Source organism: Lonchura striata, chromosome 17 (genome assembly GCF_050655825.1).
Source record: "Lonchura striata isolate lonStrDom1 chromosome 17, ASM5065582v1, whole genome shotgun sequence".
NCBI lineage: Eukaryota > Metazoa > Chordata > Aves > Passeriformes > Estrildidae > Lonchura > Lonchura striata.
The window spans coordinates 5,322,248-5,339,307 of NC_140719.1; the positions used below are offsets into that span (position 1 = coordinate 5,322,248).

General features: G+C 50.4%; 1 protein-coding gene across 1 annotated transcript in view; it reads right to left on the minus strand.

Moving 5' to 3' along the window:
* The window catches only part of BRINP1 (BMP/retinoic acid inducible neural specific 1), a 92,428-nt gene extending 85,088 nt beyond the window's left edge, over positions 1 to 7,340 (minus strand). The window contains exon 1 of the mRNA XM_021551379.4: positions 6,834 to 7,340. The gene's annotated coding sequence lies outside the window, so the exon portion shown is untranslated. The remainder of the gene's footprint in view (positions 1 to 6,833) is intronic.
* Between the last annotated feature and the right edge of the window lie 9,720 nt (positions 7,341 to 17,060).

The window sequence follows — 17,060 nt, forward strand, 5'->3', positions numbered from 1 at the left end:
AACACGTCTTTGATTTTGACTGCAAACCTGGCTCAGCACAGAGCAGTGTGGGAAATGGCTGGAATAACACTGCTGTTCCAGGCAGGAAGGTGGTCTGAGCCAGGAGGGACCCAGAGCCACATATGTACCCCAGCATATGTCTGAGGGCTCTGCTCACCCGCTCACCATCTGTAGCTGCCTGAAGAGCAGCCACGCGCAGGAGCAGCTCCAGCACCCGCGTCCTGCCTCGCTGGTGTCTGTTCCACCTATCCCACAGGTCCAGCTAAGGATTCACACCTGCTCATCCTGGTCCTCCTGCCTGCTCTGAATCCCCAGCCTCCTCCCTGGGGTCACAGCTCATTTCTGTTCTTTCTACCCTGGTTAGTTTGAGCCACTTTGTAATTTTCCACAAATTCCTTTTATTTATTTTTCTGCAGCCTCACCTGGAATGTGCTGCCTGCACGAGGCGATGGTTTTAAAGCTCACCCTCCCTGTCTTCCAGCCTGCTTAGCAAGTCAGCATCTACAGCTGCAAGATAAATTACCACAGGGGTCTCCAGTGTTAGCAATGCATCTGACAGCCACACACACAGCTAGGGCAGGCTAAAGAAATGGCTAAATGGGGTCGGTTGTGCCGACTCAGGACTTCTGGCCAAAACTGCATCCAAAACCATGATGGACACAGTGGAGTCCAGAGCACAGGCCAGGTTCTAAATCACACCCTAAATCAAAGCCTAAAAAAGAGATCCTCGCTCACCACAGAGCCAGTTAACAGCCTGACAGGCTGCAGTGATTTACAGCAAGAGGCTGCGAGTTTTCCACAGGAACTTGCTGTACAACATATTCCAGCTGTACTATGCAAATATGTTAAAGTCCAGGCTGTAAGAAGACCTGTCGTAAGGCTTCAGGATGTATCTTCTCTAAATACCAGGGTAAAGGATGTACTTCCTATCAGGATAGCAATGAGACAGGTGCCAGGCATGAAAAGACTACAGGATCCAGAGCTACTCTACTGGAAATTGGGAGTACAGAGAACAGAGGGGAGTGAGAGCTCCCTCTACTCCTATATTCTCTTTTGATATCTAACAAAAAGTCCTGGAGCAAATTGTTGGGGTTTTGTTGGTTTTCTGGAGCTTCTCTTACGTGTGAGAATCTCTCATAGCTTGGCTCGCAAGCTTGGTGTGTCAGCTGTGAGCTGACTTTGCTGTAATTCATGACTGTCTGGGAGGGAGGATGTCTCTGTGATGGAAACACTCCACCAAATACTGCCCATTGCTAGCACACACACAGAGCATTGTTCTAGGGCTGCAGAGCTCTGTTGGTGCTTCTGGCACCTCAGTTTCTACCTCTGCCCAGCATTTCCATCAGTGAACAACAGCATGTGCCTGGCAAAGGCAATTCACTCCATCCTCCTCTGCAGGTGACCCTCTCTAGATTATTCACTCCTCTACGACTTACTGTTATTCCTATTGCCACTGCAAGAGGTGATCCATCAGCAGTGCGACTGCTTGTTTTTCTGGAACAGGAGCCAGGAATCACACGTGTGAGAGTTCAAGCACTTGGGGAATGCTATATCAACACCCAGAAACATGCCACCACCACGGGTGCCACTGTGGGTGCCACTCAGCCAGCCCTGCAGAGGACACAGCAGCAGCTCTGTGCAGAGCTGAGCTCTGCCAGCTGCACCGTGCAGGCAACAATAAAATGGATGTAGAACACATGACTTCAGAAGAACAAATAGCAAAAACAAATAAGCATCTTTCTCCTGTGAAGCTGCTCGCAGGTCCTGCCTCAAGGCTGCAGGAAAACAACTCCCCAAGCAGGGGGCTGTAAATGTTGTGTTAAACTCCCCAGCTCAGGTTCAGGGGAATCCTGGGCCTGATTCTTGTTTTCTTTCCAAAATGACATGTCCATATACCCAGTTTATGCCACCTCCACTTGGGATGTGATCCAGCATTCCTGAAATAAACTTAAGTCCTTCAATAGCCTTCAGCTCACTGTAAATCAGCTGCTCCTCTGATTTCTGCTCTTTCTCCCATTCCTCCCTCCCACTAGTCAGGACTTTTCCTTCCCTGGTACTGCATAGCTTAGCTCATCAAGCCAGCAACAGCTGTCCTGTGCCTACTCCAAACCCTGGGAATGTCACTTCATTTGTCTGGTCCATCTCTGCCCATCCTCTCTCCACACAAAAGTACCTGGTAGATATATCCAGTTTGCTTCCCTGGCTCTCTCCTTGATAGCATTTCTCTTTTCCACACCATGTGCAGCCACAAGCCCACTGCAGCCCTGGCCAGACGTGCTCCAGGCCCAGCACATCAGCTGGACGTGGCACAGCAAGCAGGGGGAAACCTTCCCTGGCATCTAAGAACACTCGGGAGTACACACATCGCCAGGAGGAGATATTTTGCCCTGACTCAGCTCAGCACCATTCCCTAACTCGGCATCCTGCTCTGGCAGCCATCTTCCAGGGCAGAGGGAGAACAGCAGGACCAGTCCTCAGTCCATGGATCTGTTTAGAGGCCAGATCTGTGTGTGTGTGAGGACATTCTCCCTTTCTGAAAAGCTGTTCTATGTGGCCTGGAAGGAAATGGGCCAAGGTCTTTACAGTTGTTAAAAATCTCATGATACTTTTGCAAGCAGGATGGTGTAAATCAAACAACTGGGCACAAGCTTCCCCGGTCTGGGTAATTTATATTCTGCCTCACTAAGTTCATCTCTGCACTTCCAATGCATGAAGTGATTTTTCACTTCCCCTGTAGTATTTGCTGGCACGGAAAAGCTGCTGGGCTCTGTCCCAGAAGTAGCTGCATTTCATCACCGGGTGAGCGATCCCTGCTCGCACCGGGCCGGCTCCCGCAGGCTCTGCTCGCCCCGCGGCTCCGTAGCGGGAGGAGCGGCCCGCACCCGTCCGGCCGCACCGGGCCAAGAGGAGCAGAGCCCCGCCGGCACCGAGAGCCCACCCCCGGCCCCTCCGCCCCACCCGCGGCCGGGGACGGGGGCGGGGATGCGGGAAGGGATGCGGGAAGGGATGCGGGAAGGAATGCGGGAAGGGATGCGGGAAGGAATGCAGGAAGGGATGAGAGAAGGGATGCAGGCAGGGATGCGGGAAGGGATGAGGGAAGGGATGAGGGAAGGGATGCGGGAAGGGATGAGGGAAGGGATGCGGGAAGGGATGCGGGAAGGGATGCGGATGAGGATGACTGTATGCCGGGGAATGTGGGCAGGAGTGAAGACAGGGATTCGGGCAGGGATGTGATGCGGGCAAGGTTGTGACGAGGGCAGGGATGCGGGCAGGGGTGCGGGCAGGGCTGTGATGAGGGCAGAGATGCGGGCAGGGATGCGGGCAGGGCTGTGATGAGGGCAGGGATGCGGGCAGGGGTGCGGGCAGGGGTGCGGGCAGGGGTGCGGGCAGGGGTGCGGGCAGGGGTGCAGGCAGGGATGCGGGCAGGGGTGCGGGCAGGGGTGCGAGCAGTGATGAGGGCAGGGATGCGGGCAGGGATGCGGGCAGGGATGCGGGCAGGGATGCGGGCAGGGGTGCGGGCAGGGCTGTGATGAGGGCAGGGGTGCGGGCAGGGGTGCGGGCAGGGCTGTGATGAGGGCAGTGATGAGGGCAGGGATGCGGGCAGGGATGCGGGCAGGGGTGCGGGCAGGGGTGCGGGCGAGCCCCGCGCCGCTCCGCGTTGGCGCTGCGTGGAGCCACAGCGCCCCCTCCTGGGACCTGGCGGCACCGCCCGCCCGCCGCGCTGGCGCAGCCGGGCTGAGCCGGGCTGAGCCGGGCTGAGCTGGGCTGAGCGGGGCTGAACGGGGCTGAGCCGGGCTGAGCTGGGCTGAGCTGGGCTGAGCCGGGCTGAATGGGGCTGAGCTGGGCTGAGCTGGGCTGAGCCGGGCTGAGCTGGGCTGAGCTGGGCTGAGCTGGGCTGAACGGGGCTGAGCTGGGCTGAACGGGGCTGAGTTGGGCTGAGCCGGGCTGAATCGGGCTGAACGGGGCTGAAAGGGGCTGAGCTGGGCTGAGCGAGTCTGAACAGAGCTGAGCCGGACTGAGCTGGGCTAAGCTGGGCTGAGCTGGGCTGAGCTGGGCTGAATGGGGCTGATCTAGGCTGAATGGGGCTGATCTAGGCTGAACAGGGCTGAGCAGGGCTGAATGGGGCTGAACAGTGTTGAGCCAGGCTAGCAGGGCTGAGCGGAGCTGAGCGGGGTGTGTTCCCTTTTTTGGGGGTCCCTCCCTGATTTCCCACCTCCAAACGCTGTGTCTCACGGTGCTCGGGGTCTCTTCACCCTCGTTTATGTTCTTCGGTGATTTTCTCCACACACTCCCCCCTACCCCCGATCAATTTTTCCTGCTTTCTCAACATCCCTGCATCAGCTGTAAATACCAAGTCCTGGGTAAAGTCTAGAAATCCACAGCCATTCCTGGGCACTGGGTGCAGATCCCTGCTTCTGGAGTCAGCTCCTGCCATGCCCTCCTGAGCAATGCACCTGGAGAAGGTGCTGGGGCTCCTGCCTGTGCACAGACAGGAGGATTTGGCTTTGAACTATTTCTGTCACACAGACAACAATGACTATTGTCTGCTGGCAGAGCCATTCCCATGTAGTGTTTAGCATCCGCCTTACACATACTTCCAGGGTAGTAAACAGTGGTGGTTAGGAGGGAACAGAGAAAATCCCGTGCCATTTCTTTTGGGACACATTTTACCTAAAACAAGCCGATCCACCCTATATTCCTCCTCTGCAAAGTTTTAACATTGACTTTAGTCAGCCTCATTTTATTCCTGCTCTTGGAGGCCTGTCTCCTTGCTAGGCCCTATGGAAAGAGGGGAAGAGGAGGAAGGTCAGAGAGGGATGTTAAGCACCTCTAACACCAGTGACATCATCTCCCCTGTGCACACTCTGTCATTTCTGATCAAAGGGGCATGCAAAGGGAGTATCTGCCCCCTGAGGATGGGAGGGTTTTTCTCTGAACCAGGGTAAGTCTGAAGTGGAGCCTTGCGTTATGTGTTTTAGCCATAAATGTATGTGTGGTTCTGTTCACACACATTTAAAAGCTATGTAACTCCAGCAGAGCTCTTCCCACACTCCCAGACTCCAGTTCTTGATCAGAGAAGGCATGATGAGTATGGAAATGCCATCACTCCCCCAGCCATTTCCCTGCTTCCCTGCCTGCTGCTCGTCTGCCTTTCCAGTAGTGAAATCATTCCCGAGTCCTGGGAATCTTCAAAGAGCCATAAAACAAGCGTAGACACACCAAATGTAGAGGGTTTTCTGCTGAGTTGCAAAGGGCTTTGGAGTCAGACAAACCCCAAATCAATGCTTGGAGCCAACTACAAGAGAGAAAGCTACACTGGAGGAGCAAACCACCTACTGCGAGCCCTGCAAAGAAGACAGCATGTGTGTGCTCATGTGAACTTCTGAAGGTTTGATTTACATAATAAGAATATCAATGCAGCTATTTCTGCCCGTTCGGTGCGTGTGGATCCCACCTGTGTGGCAGAGCGTGCGGGAGCCGCGGGGCTCGGAGAGGGCTTTGCCTCCAGGCAGAGCGAGCCCGGGCTGCTGTGCCCGAGCCTGGGGTGGGCTGCGAGCTCCCCAGCATGTGCTGGGTGTGCTTGGCGTGTACATGCTCCAGGGAGAGCACGGTGGCTTGTCTGGGCTGTGTGGGAGGGAGAGAGTCCAGGGCTGTCTGTCTGCTACTCACAAGCAGAGCAGATCGATATTTTTCCTTTATAAGGAATTTTTTTTTTTCAAAAGCCTTTCATGTTCCTTGCACCAAAGCCACATCTCCTCTTTACTCGCTCCCTCCTCCTCTCACTGTCTCCCAAATACTTCTCTACAACTCCTGGGAAAGCAGATTTACTGCCATGAACACATTATTATTGTGCAGCCAGATGAGCTGCCAGAGTAAAGCATGAAGGACCCTTCCGTCCTGCCTAGCGCAGATGTCAATCACAGGGCTAAAATTCAAACACCAATTCTGCCAGCATTTCATCTGCTGCTGGTTCCCTCCATCAAGGGGAGACTGCATCGAAGAAGTGACATCTCCTCTCCTTCCCCACTCTCAGGTACCAGCACGGGGGAACTCCCAAAGCCAAAACACACACACCTATAACCCCCCTCCTCTCTCCAAGTGGTCTCTGGGGCTTTAAACCCAGCCTGTGCTGGACCCCGGGGATGATGCAATGGCTTGGAGATGCCCTCCGTCCCGCCATTCCACAAGGACTGCAAAAAGGCAAAGTTATGCTCCACACCAGCCTCGCAAGCAGCACGGAACGGGGAAATGAATGCGGGGAAAACCCATCTCCAGCACCGTGGGGTGCAGCTCCCCGCCGTCCCTACCCTCCCCCGGCTCTGCCGCTGTCTCCCATCCCCGCTGGAAGTAGAGGCAATCAGCCCAGTGTGGGATTCGAGGCGACAGACTTTCCTATTCCTCCGCGATTTGCTTGTCACTTGCCAAAGCGGAGCAGCGGATTAAGTGGAGATGACACCATCTCCTTGGGGACGGTCCCCCCCTGCTCCGGGATGTACCGACACTCCGGAATACAGATGGATCCCGGCCGCCTCCCACCCCCACACCGCCTGGCCGCCAGCCCAGCCCAGCCGGGGCTGAACCCCAATTGCCGAGCATCCTCCGGGGGGGCTGCCCCGCTGGAAAGCCGTGCGCGAATCGCGGCCGCTGGCTCGGCACAGCGCACGCAGGAGGCAGCTGCGGGACTTGCCCATCCATCGCCCGGCCGGGGTGCGGGCGGGGGCGCGGAGGGGCCGCGGGCGCGTTACACAACGCGCGGCAGGACGGGGAGCCCGGGCAGGGCAGCGCCGCAGCCGCAGCGCCGCGGAGGAAAGGCACCCTGCTCCTCGCCTTACCTGATGCTAATGTCCCTCTGAGGCGCAGATCGGCTCGCCCGTGGGTTTTATTCGGCTCGGTAGGAACTTGTGGGAGAGCTTCTCTGTCCAGCTCGCATACTGGGTGCGGGGCTGATACTGCAGGCGTGAAAATCCTGGGGCTCTAGCAGTCCTTTTCATGCTCAGACAGAAAATCCCCTTCCTTGATCCAGATCGCGGGCATTAAGGGCAGAGGCAAGGAAAAAAAAAAATTCCGCTTCTCTCCTTCTTCCTTTTCCTTTTTCTTGCTTTTTTTCTTCCCCCTTCCTGTGCCCCCCCCTCTCTTCTGCTGCTCAGTTCGTAGCCATCGGGGGAAAGAGCAGAGGCAGCAGGGAGAATGGAGAGGGGGTTAGAAATAAAAATGAAAAGAGCTCCAGGAGGGAAGCGAGAGGCTGGGCTTGCCACCGAGGGAGGGGCTTGGAGCGGGCTAGAGAGGATGAATGGGGAAGAGGAAAGCAAGGCGGAGCCCCAGCCTGGCCATTTTATTCTAAGTGTTTTGTACATAATTAGAGAAGGGGAGGGGCCGGGGGCAAAAAGGAGGGACTTCAGCTCCGGCCAGACGGAGCCTGGGCCGTGGGAAGGGAGGGTGAGACGGGAAGGGCCGCGGGATGGGGCTGCGGGAGGGGTCGAAACTTGCCTGCCATGGGGGGGATCCGAGGGGTTTTGGGGAGGAGGCTGCAGCAGAGCCGGTTGCTATTCCAGGAAGCCCCCATCTATTTTTTTTTTTTTTTTTTCCTACACCCACGCCTTCAATTTTCTCCTCCCGACCCCGGACAGCGCCCGGCTGGCTCGGCCGCGTTGATGGGAGAGCAGGATGGGACCAGGATGGGAGCAGGATGGGAGCAAGATAGGAACAGGATCGGAGCAGGATCGGAGCAAGATAGGAGCAGGATCAGAGCAGGATAGGGGCAGGATCGGAGCAGGATAGGGGCAGGATGGGACCAGGATGGGACCAGGATGGGAGCAAGATAGGAGCAAGATAGGAGCAGGATAGCATTATAAGAGCAGGATCGGAGCAGGATAGGGGCAGGATAGGAGCAGGATAGGAGCAGGATCGGAGCAGGATAGGGGCAGGATCGGAGCAGGATGGGAGCAGGATCGGAGCAGGATCGGAGCAGGATAGGGGCAGGATCGGAGCAGGATGGGAGCAGGATCGGAGCAGGATAGGGGCAGGATCGGAGCAGGATGGGAGCAGGATCGGAGCAGGATCGGAGCAGGATCGGAGCAGGATGGGAGCAGGATGGGAGCAGGATGGGAGCAAGATAGGAGCAGGATAGGAGCATTATAAGAGCAGGATCGGAGCAGGATCGGAGCAGGATCGGAGCAGGATCGGAGCAGGATGCTCCCGGCTGGCGCCGCGCTCGGGGATAGCCGAGGAGAGCCGGGGCCGAGCCGCTCCCGACCGCGCCGGGCGGGCGCGTTCAGCACCGCGGACAGCGCCGGGCGGGCCCGAGAGCCGGGCCGGGATGAGCCGGGCCGAGCTGAGCCAGGATAAACTGAGCTGAGCCGAGATAAACTGGCATGAGATGAGCCAGGCCAAGCTGAGCCGTGCCAAGCTGAGGCGAGCAGAACCGAGCTGAACCAACTCTGCAGCAGCCGGCTGCACTCCTAGCCTGGCCGTGCCCCCAGGTCCCACTGCTGGGCTTGGGGATGGCTCGGGATGAGGAATGGAGATGGGCCTGATCCAGGGGCATGACCCACCCGGATAAGCCTCAGCAGAGCAGCAAAGGCAGCCCAGGGTGGGGCAGAGCTTAACCACGCTGTGGTGGGAGGCTTCCAGAGCCCGAGGTTTCTACAAACTACTCCTAGGCAGGGCAGGGCTGGGCTGGGCTGGGCGATGCTGACAGGACAAAAAATCTCCCACCTCTTGCAGGGTGTGTGGGGCAAGGAGGGCAATGAGAGATGCCCTCCTTCCTGCAAGGACATGCCCTTCTCTGGCCTGCAAGGACACTCTGTCCTTCTCTCACCCATCCCCTGTGGCTACAGAATGTTGTCTCAAGCTAAATCTTCAGCAAGTCTTTCCTAAGCATAATTAGAAGCTGCTTTGTTAAGCCCCAAGCTGCTCTGACAGGGTGGAAGTTCAGCTTATGTCAATGGCAGGGTACCCAAATCTCCCGGGTTGTGCCTTGTTCCAAGGCACTGTTCAGCACAAAGCACACTTCCTGGTGTCTTCCTTCTACCTTGGATTCTGTCACACTGGCTCAAATAAAAGGCTGAAATGGTTCTCACAGATGCAAGGCCACAGAGGAAACTCCACAGCAGGGAAAATTCAGGAGTTTGGTCTTACACAGAACATATAAACAAGGTCAAAGCTGTTGTTTAAACAAATAAATGGCACTTGGGATTATCATCAGTGTGCTTTTCATTGATGCTCTTGGCATTTACCAGAAGTAGAAGGGGAACCCTTGTGTCCTACATGAGGCGGTTTGAAATTAAAGCAAAGGCTCCATGAACCTGCAGTGCCCCCACATGAGATCTGCCAACTCAACCAATGCAACAGTTCTGGGTGTGTTTCCTCACTACGCCTGAGAAGGTTCTGTGATTTGGTCTAGCAGGATTTGGCACCACCCAGAATGATATTTCATATTCCTGTGAAGAGGGAGAAAAGAAAACAAGTGAGATGATTCTCCTCAGGTATCCAAAGGTCTCATGGACCTAGGGAACATTTCATCACCCAAGGGCTGCAGCTGTGTCAGGGGAGGGTTAGGTTGGATATCAGGGAAAGGTTCTTGTCCCAAAGGGTGCTGGGCACTGGGAATAGGCACAGCCCCAAGGCTGGCAGAGCTGAGGACAGCTTGGACAACGTTCTCAAAGACAGGGTGGGATTTTGGGGGGTCTGTGCAGGGCCAGGAGCTGCACTGGATGATCCTGGTGGGTCCCTTCCAACTCAGGGTATTCCATGGTTCTGTAATTCTGTGATAAAAACTCTCCATGAAGTAACACTTCCATCCAGAAAGTCCAAGTCAACCAACTCCTGGGGCAGATGTCCTGCCTGGAAATAAGATTTTCCATCAATATAATAAAAATATAAGTAGAGGAAAACCTAAAACAATGTGAAAAGAGTAGTTTTGCTCGTGCTTTTCCTGTCCAGAATGTTTTTCCTGTCCAGTCACACATACACCACTGCTGCCTTGTTTGCAAAGCTGTGACTGTCTCTGTATCAAAAGCGGATTATTTGGTGCATTGAGTATTCAACATGTTCTCTTACAGCATTGTTGTGTTCAATGAGCTTTGCTCATCTGAATGGACACTCACTGCATAGTCCACTGGTTTAATTTGCTGCTTTGGAAACCTAAGCAGGTTACAGCATATTTGGCTATGTGTCTGTTCTTATGTGTCAAAGATAAGGTTTCGGGATGCCATTTTTAAAAACAAAATTATTTCACTTCAGTAGGTTTCTCTTTTCAGTGGTCTCTTCTTTTTAGTCTTGAGTATTTCAACTCACCTTCTCCCTACAATGAACAAAGCCTCGATCTTCATCCCAAATCAGCAAAGCTCCATTGAACAAGGATTTCTATTTCTTCTTCCAGAAAGGATTTTTTTTTTTTTTTGAGCTTTTAACAATTTTAGCACATCCAATCCTCACTTTTTTTCACCCTTCTTTCCACAGGTATCTTAAAAGCAATGTTTGTAATATTTCAAACTATAATATTGTTCCCATGATGAAAATAGAAACCAGTCTATCAGAAGAAGAACAGAAATTCACAATACATAGGGTGAAAAGAGAGAGTCTCCAATTTGCATGCAGTGGGCAAACAAAAAATTATGGTAGCGATGAGGATGGGGAAACAGTGATTTGGACTCTTTATTAGAAGTTTAGGAAGAGATCACATGGCCGTGAAAGACCTAAAAAGCAGAGAAGTGTCCATGTTTATCACTTAACAGCTGCCACAATGGTGGACAAAGAGGTTTCCTTGGTGTGTTCCAGGTGTGCTGTGGGTGTGGGTTAACCCCAGCGTTCAGCTCAACACAGCACAGTCATCCCCTCACTGCCCTCCAGCCCACACTCCAGGAGCCTGGGGGAAGAGGAAAGGGCAAATAAAAGCAAGAAAACTTGGTGACCAAGAGAAAAAAAATTCAAAATGGAAGCAGTAGAAGATGACTAAAAGAAAAGAAAAGAAGTGAGACAAAGGCAACCACTCAGCATGTCTCACAGGTAGATCAATACCCAGCTGGATTTCAAACAAAAGATGACTAATCTAACTAAAATCCTCTTTTCTCCCTTTTCATTGCTGAACAAGATGTTCATTATTGAAATTATAAGTGTGTTAAAAACAAATGTTTTGGGGTCACAGACCTACAACAGCATCCTATGAGCTGCTCTAGGGGAAATTCACTCTACCCCAAACAGGCCAGCACAAAGTGCCATTATTATCCTTGCAAAAGCAGCTGTGTGTGCCAGCTGCACACAGTGAATTCTTCATCTCTGTTTGTGATTCTACAGCAAAGCTCACTCCAGAGTCCCATGAGCTGGCGAAGATATTCAGACTCCACTCTGTGTTCTTCTCATGCTACAGGCAAACTTTTCTTTCCCACATATCCTGTTGTGTTGTCCTCCTTGAGGATGCACAATGTATTCTTGTCAAGGTTTCGCAGACTTCATTGTTTATTACAGGCTAAAAATGGATTAAACTTGCTTTGTGAGCATTGTATTGATATTCTGGTGCTCTCCCAGTCTCTTGTGAAATATATTTCCTCCTTTTTCTCTGCAAACAATATCACAGCGAGCAGTGATCTTACTCAGACTGCTTTGTGCTGGCTGCAGAGATATCCTTTGCACCAACCAGATCCATCTGCTGCTGGGATCCCTGAGCACCTGGAGCAGTGTCCCAGTGTTCCCCACGTAGGGTGGGTGACACAAAAGGCTCTGCCAGGCTGCTCTAAGGGATGGCAGCAAGAAGGCTGTGAATGGGCTCAAGGGTCAGGCCAGGAGGCAAGGAGCATGCAGAGCCTGTTTCCATCACCCGCAAATGCAGATTTAAAGGTTTAAGTTGAATCTTCTACAGTGGCTGGAGACAGGCTGAAATCCCTGGCCAAGACAAAATGCAAGCAGGTCCCAGCAGAGTGGGAAGAAGCAGTTGGGAAATGACTGGGGGGGTTTTTTGTGTGTGTTTTTTTTTGTTTTGGTTTGAGTTTTTTTTGTTTTGCTTTGTTGTTGTTGTTTTTGTTTTTATAATAGGAGTTTCTAGTTTTCTAGTTCCCCTGCATTAAACTGAATAATCATTCTCAGTGCAGTTCTTAGGTACCTTAAAAACTCTGAACTCACTCATCTTTCCAAAGAGGTTCTTCCCCATCTTTGCATTTTTCCTAAATTAACATGTCCCAGATTTATCCATTTAGATAAATCCCTTTCCAGGTTCAAACTAATGAAGGCAGAAATTATATAACTTCAGAACTCCAGCTGTCCTGGGCACCCACCTTTCAGGACACTTGTTCTGAGCACCCTGACCTTCTGAGGTTGCAGAATTGGATTTCCAATTTCCTGAAATCCAGCTTTCTAATTAACTTATTTTGTATTTTTTCCTTCTGGTCTTCTTAGCAGACATCTTGTGAGAAAGAAGTAATAGTGATTTGTCTTCCATTGCAGTTTAAAATGAGGCAGTGACCACTCTGAAGTCAAATCTAGGAAAATACATTGGGCAGAAAGAGCAGTGGGAATTGGTTGTTTCCCAGCTCCAAAGACTGTTTCTCGACTGTCATTGATATGACAGTTCCTGGCCAAGACTAGAAGATACAAATTAATGATTTGATCCATTGGATTCGTGGGGAATTATAACAGGCCAGACATTTGGTCTCAGGCATTCATCTAAACATTCTCCGCAGTTAACAGAAAGTGGTAATTTTAACTCTACAGGTGTAATCTTCCTGTTATCTTAGACAGTGTCTTTGACATGGCTTGAATTTCCTTCTGAAATTGTCTCTCTCAGTGTTGACCCTAAAGGGAACCAAATCAGTGCTTAGATGAATTCCTAAATTTTAGAAGGATGAAGCCAGAGGATTTGAATACTTTCCTTTAGAGCTTATATCTGCTGATTTTCCCATTTAGGCACAAATCCATATTCTTTATTAGCAGTCTTTCATATTCACCATTGTTGCTATTGTGTGGGACCAAGCACAAGTCATCAGTATTCATCACCTGCAGTTTGGTTTCCTTCTGAACTTGGACTAGGACTTTCAAAAGGGAACTACTTGTAACTCCCAGCCCATCATGAGCTGCACAGAAGGCTTCAAGCCTCACTCTGCCTCTATCTGCAATCACTCATCACTTCAGACCACTCAAAAAAAAAAAAAAAAGTTGGCAGATGAAACCCATGTGCAGTCAAATGCAGGGACTAGAATGTTCAATGGATTTTTTTTCCTTATTCCTCACTCCAACATATCTGTGTTCTTTTAACTGTTTCATGTCTCACAGAGCCCCCATAAAATTCCCAGCTAAGGAGATGGCAAAGCAAGAGACGTGGTTATCATGAAGCAGGCATGAGAAAAAGAGGGTTAAGCTTGATTAAAAGAGGTGCAGAAGAGCCACTGTCACCCAGAGTCTGAGCTAATTCTGATGAGTGAGAGGCTCAGTGCTTCTGTTCTTGATTTCCCCACCCAGCAGGGAAGGCCCTACAGTGGATGTGAGCACGGAATAATGGTACCACCCCAGCAGAAATCCAAGTCATGCCACAAACACATCCCACTGTGTGACTGTTCAATTGATCTGACCCATTCTAACTTCCTGGGCCATTGTTTGCAGCCTCTGGAAGGGGTGGCTCTGTCTTTTTCTCCCTGAATTATAAATAACAGCCAAGTCACCTGGCTCTCTGCCACACAACACAGCAGGGAAATTCTGTTTTCTGGAGCCTAAGGTCCAAGTCTCCTGGACAGGGAGTCCAGCATGTTCCAGCAGGTTCATGCAACCTAAACACACTTTTTTCAACAGCAGAAGTCCAGGTCAGAATGGACAATCACCATTATCTTTGGGCCAATATACCTGGCAAGTATTGAACCTAGACGGTGGAATAAAAAGTAACTTTTTTTTTTCCACTGGGTATTATTTGTTATTTATTTGGGAGAAAATCTGAATCGGTGAAGAATGCCATGTCTTAGAGCATGCTGCTGCTCTGAGATAAGTGCATTTTGCCTCAGGTATGCAGTGAGTCACAGGTTGATGGCTGGTGCATTCCAGCACCCTGAGAAGTGGAGCTGTTGTTACCTCACAGTAACCACATGCCTTGAGCAATATTATTTCTCACCTACAACGGGGACTTTTTATCTGGTTAAGACAAAGTGATGCCATCGATTTTCAGGAACTATGTTGAAACTGCTTCACAAAAAACTCTGTATAAATGCAGCCCCTCGGGCTATTCTGGTTAGTGGCCAGAGCAGGAAAGGACAAATCAAAATATTCAGGAATCTATTTACAGAATCATGGTCAGGTAAACCAAGAAGGTGTGTGTACCCTATCCAGGTGTCTAGGACCACGATCTTTGTGTGAAACACAGCTGTTTAGATGCAGCTTTTACGGCACTGTTTCCCAAGCAGCATGTTAAAGAGCAAGTATAAAAACTCCAGTTCGTTTATTTTATTTGGATGCTTCCCAAAACAAAGACTGCTACACACTCTGTGTGTGCACACCTCTCCCTGAGCAGCCCTGAACTCAGCTGCTGCCTTCCCATGGAAAAATGGGGATATTCCTAACAAGGAACTTTGCCTGAATCCTTCTTCACTTCCTGCTGCCCAGACATGCCCTGGTGCCAGCAGGTTTCAGATTTCTGTACCAATCACTTCATTCTCTGTGGGTTAAACTTTAGGCAGAAATTCAAGTCTGGGGAATCCTAGAGGTTCTTATTCCCTCTGTTTTCCCCTCTGGGTATCCATTTGCCCATGAAGCAGCCCAGATGTCCCCTGGAGAGCATTGTCATCCCCAGCGTCCCAGTAGATTCATAGCCCGAGCTCAGTCTCTGCCAGCAATGAATTCTGCACACAGACACTCCAGGCAGCTGAAAGGGCTGTGGCTGTCAAGTGTTTCTTTTTGTCATACTCAATTCTTGTCTTCAAGCTCTTCTTATGCTTGTGACACCTTCTCCAGGAATAAACATTTCTTTCTCTGTTTGTTATAGACCGATTCCCTCCCAGCCAGCCAGCGTTTAACTCTTCCAGTGTTTCCAGAGGAAAATCACCCAGCTCACCTCTGGAGGGAGTGATCTATTGTATAAAATGTTCAGGACCAACTTGGACACCTGGGATCTATTTTTAGCTCTGCTGCTGCTGACAGACACATACTCCCAAGGGAATCACATTACTCCTCCTCACTTCTCCTTGCATCTGTATAATACAAGAGATAAATTACAGATCTAATACTCTTGTCAGGATTATTTGTGTTGGTGTAACTTCCACCTGGAAGCCAGGCTGAGCTAACTGCAGTTGCCCACTCTTTTTTTTTTTTTCCTACACAACATAAAGGCACAAATGCAGCTATATATTGGGGTATTTATGGGTAATGTTACAACTGAGAGCACCATGGTTTGCAGTTATCCACATCAGCAGGACTAAACCACCCTGGGAATTCTAACACCCTCTGCCAAAGCCTCTCTGGGCTCTGCAGGTCATCCTGAGGGAAGTGTTAAGGTTTGCCTCACAAACCCCAGTATGGCAACAGGTGAAGTCAAAAGGAAGCAGTACTGACCCTGTTGTTCATGAGAGGGATGTAGAAAGAACCTGTTTTACACAAACCCAGAGAACTTGGAAAAAAACCCACCTGCAGACCTAGGTTAAATGTCTTTAATCTCCAAATCATCCATCTTGACACATGTTGACAAAAACCACTCTATAGGGGCAAAGTAATTATTTTTATTCTCTTTCTTTCCTTGCTGCTTCACCAATACTGGATCAATATTGTCATTAAAGCTCTGAGAATAGGTTCTGCTGGTTAATCTGTGCCTTGAGTACAACAGAGAGAGAAACGAAAACAAAAACCCCTCGATCATGTTGCTCTTCCACAGCCATCACCAGTCCCCTTTTTTTGGGAAAAGGGACACTTCCATGGATGTCTCTTTCACAAACAACCAGGCACATGGTCCTGGGTTTTCAATAGGCATTTGGAGCCCAGGAGAGCTCTCTCACTAGGGGCAATTTGCAGGTAGGCCAGGTTTAGAGGATGAACTGACTGAGGTATCCTATAAATAGCTGCCTTATTGTATATTTAGTGTATGCCTTTAACAGGCTTATGCTGCCATTAAGTCTTCTGTGGAAGAAGGGATCCATTGTGCCACTGCAACACCGACCTAATTAGCTTTGCTGAGGATTTCTTTAACAGGTTTATTCTAACAAGTTTAAATGTCTGATAACTGATTTGTTATAAGTCCTTTTAATGAGTCTCTGTCTTCCTCTGTTGGGTTTAATTCATGTTGCTGCTGCTCAGGAAGGTTTTGCATCTACACAGAAGGCTGATTGTGATGTGCTGAGGCTTTGATAAGCTTTATTCTTGCAGCAGATTCCTTTCAATGTGCTCAAGTAGGTGGAGGCACGTATATTCCTGTAAATAGGAATGTGTGGAAGAATGAACTTTTTTTGAATTGCGCTGCAGAGCTGTGCCTTTCATCCAGAGAGGCCTGAGCAGTCTCACAAACTCCTGCACTCAAATTCTGCTCGCTGGAAGACTCCCATTGATTTCAAGTGGTTTTTTAATCACAGACAGAGCTCCTGATTGGTGCATTCACCACCAAAATTATAAGGGGTAAATTGTGCAGAAGATAACTCCAAGCATGGGCTGAGCCTGCTGATATCTCCACAGCACCCTGAGGGTCCCTTGGGTGACAGGGTGAGGTGTTCCCAAGGGCACCATGTAGGACATGGGGCTGTTCTGACCCTGATGCTGAAGGTGAGATGGTTTCAAATCCTCTGACTGGGCAAAGTATCCTATTACAGCCTCTTCCAGGCTCTCAGAATGTGCAGAGATGCACAATTTTCTTCGTGCACCTCCAAACACCTCTGTTCTGGAGGCAATTAAACATAAATTTAGCTGCACTCTTATGAGATGTTGTATGTGAATTACTTCAGCAGGTAGGGAAACTCAAGCAAAACCTGTCAGAGCATTAATCAGAGTTGGCCCACGGATCACTGGAATAGATTTTAGCTTTCCCAGCCCAGTACTGCAATCTCAGGCTTTGTGTTCTCCATGTAGAAATAAATATCCGTTCTAGAATAAAAGAAGAAAGCACCTTG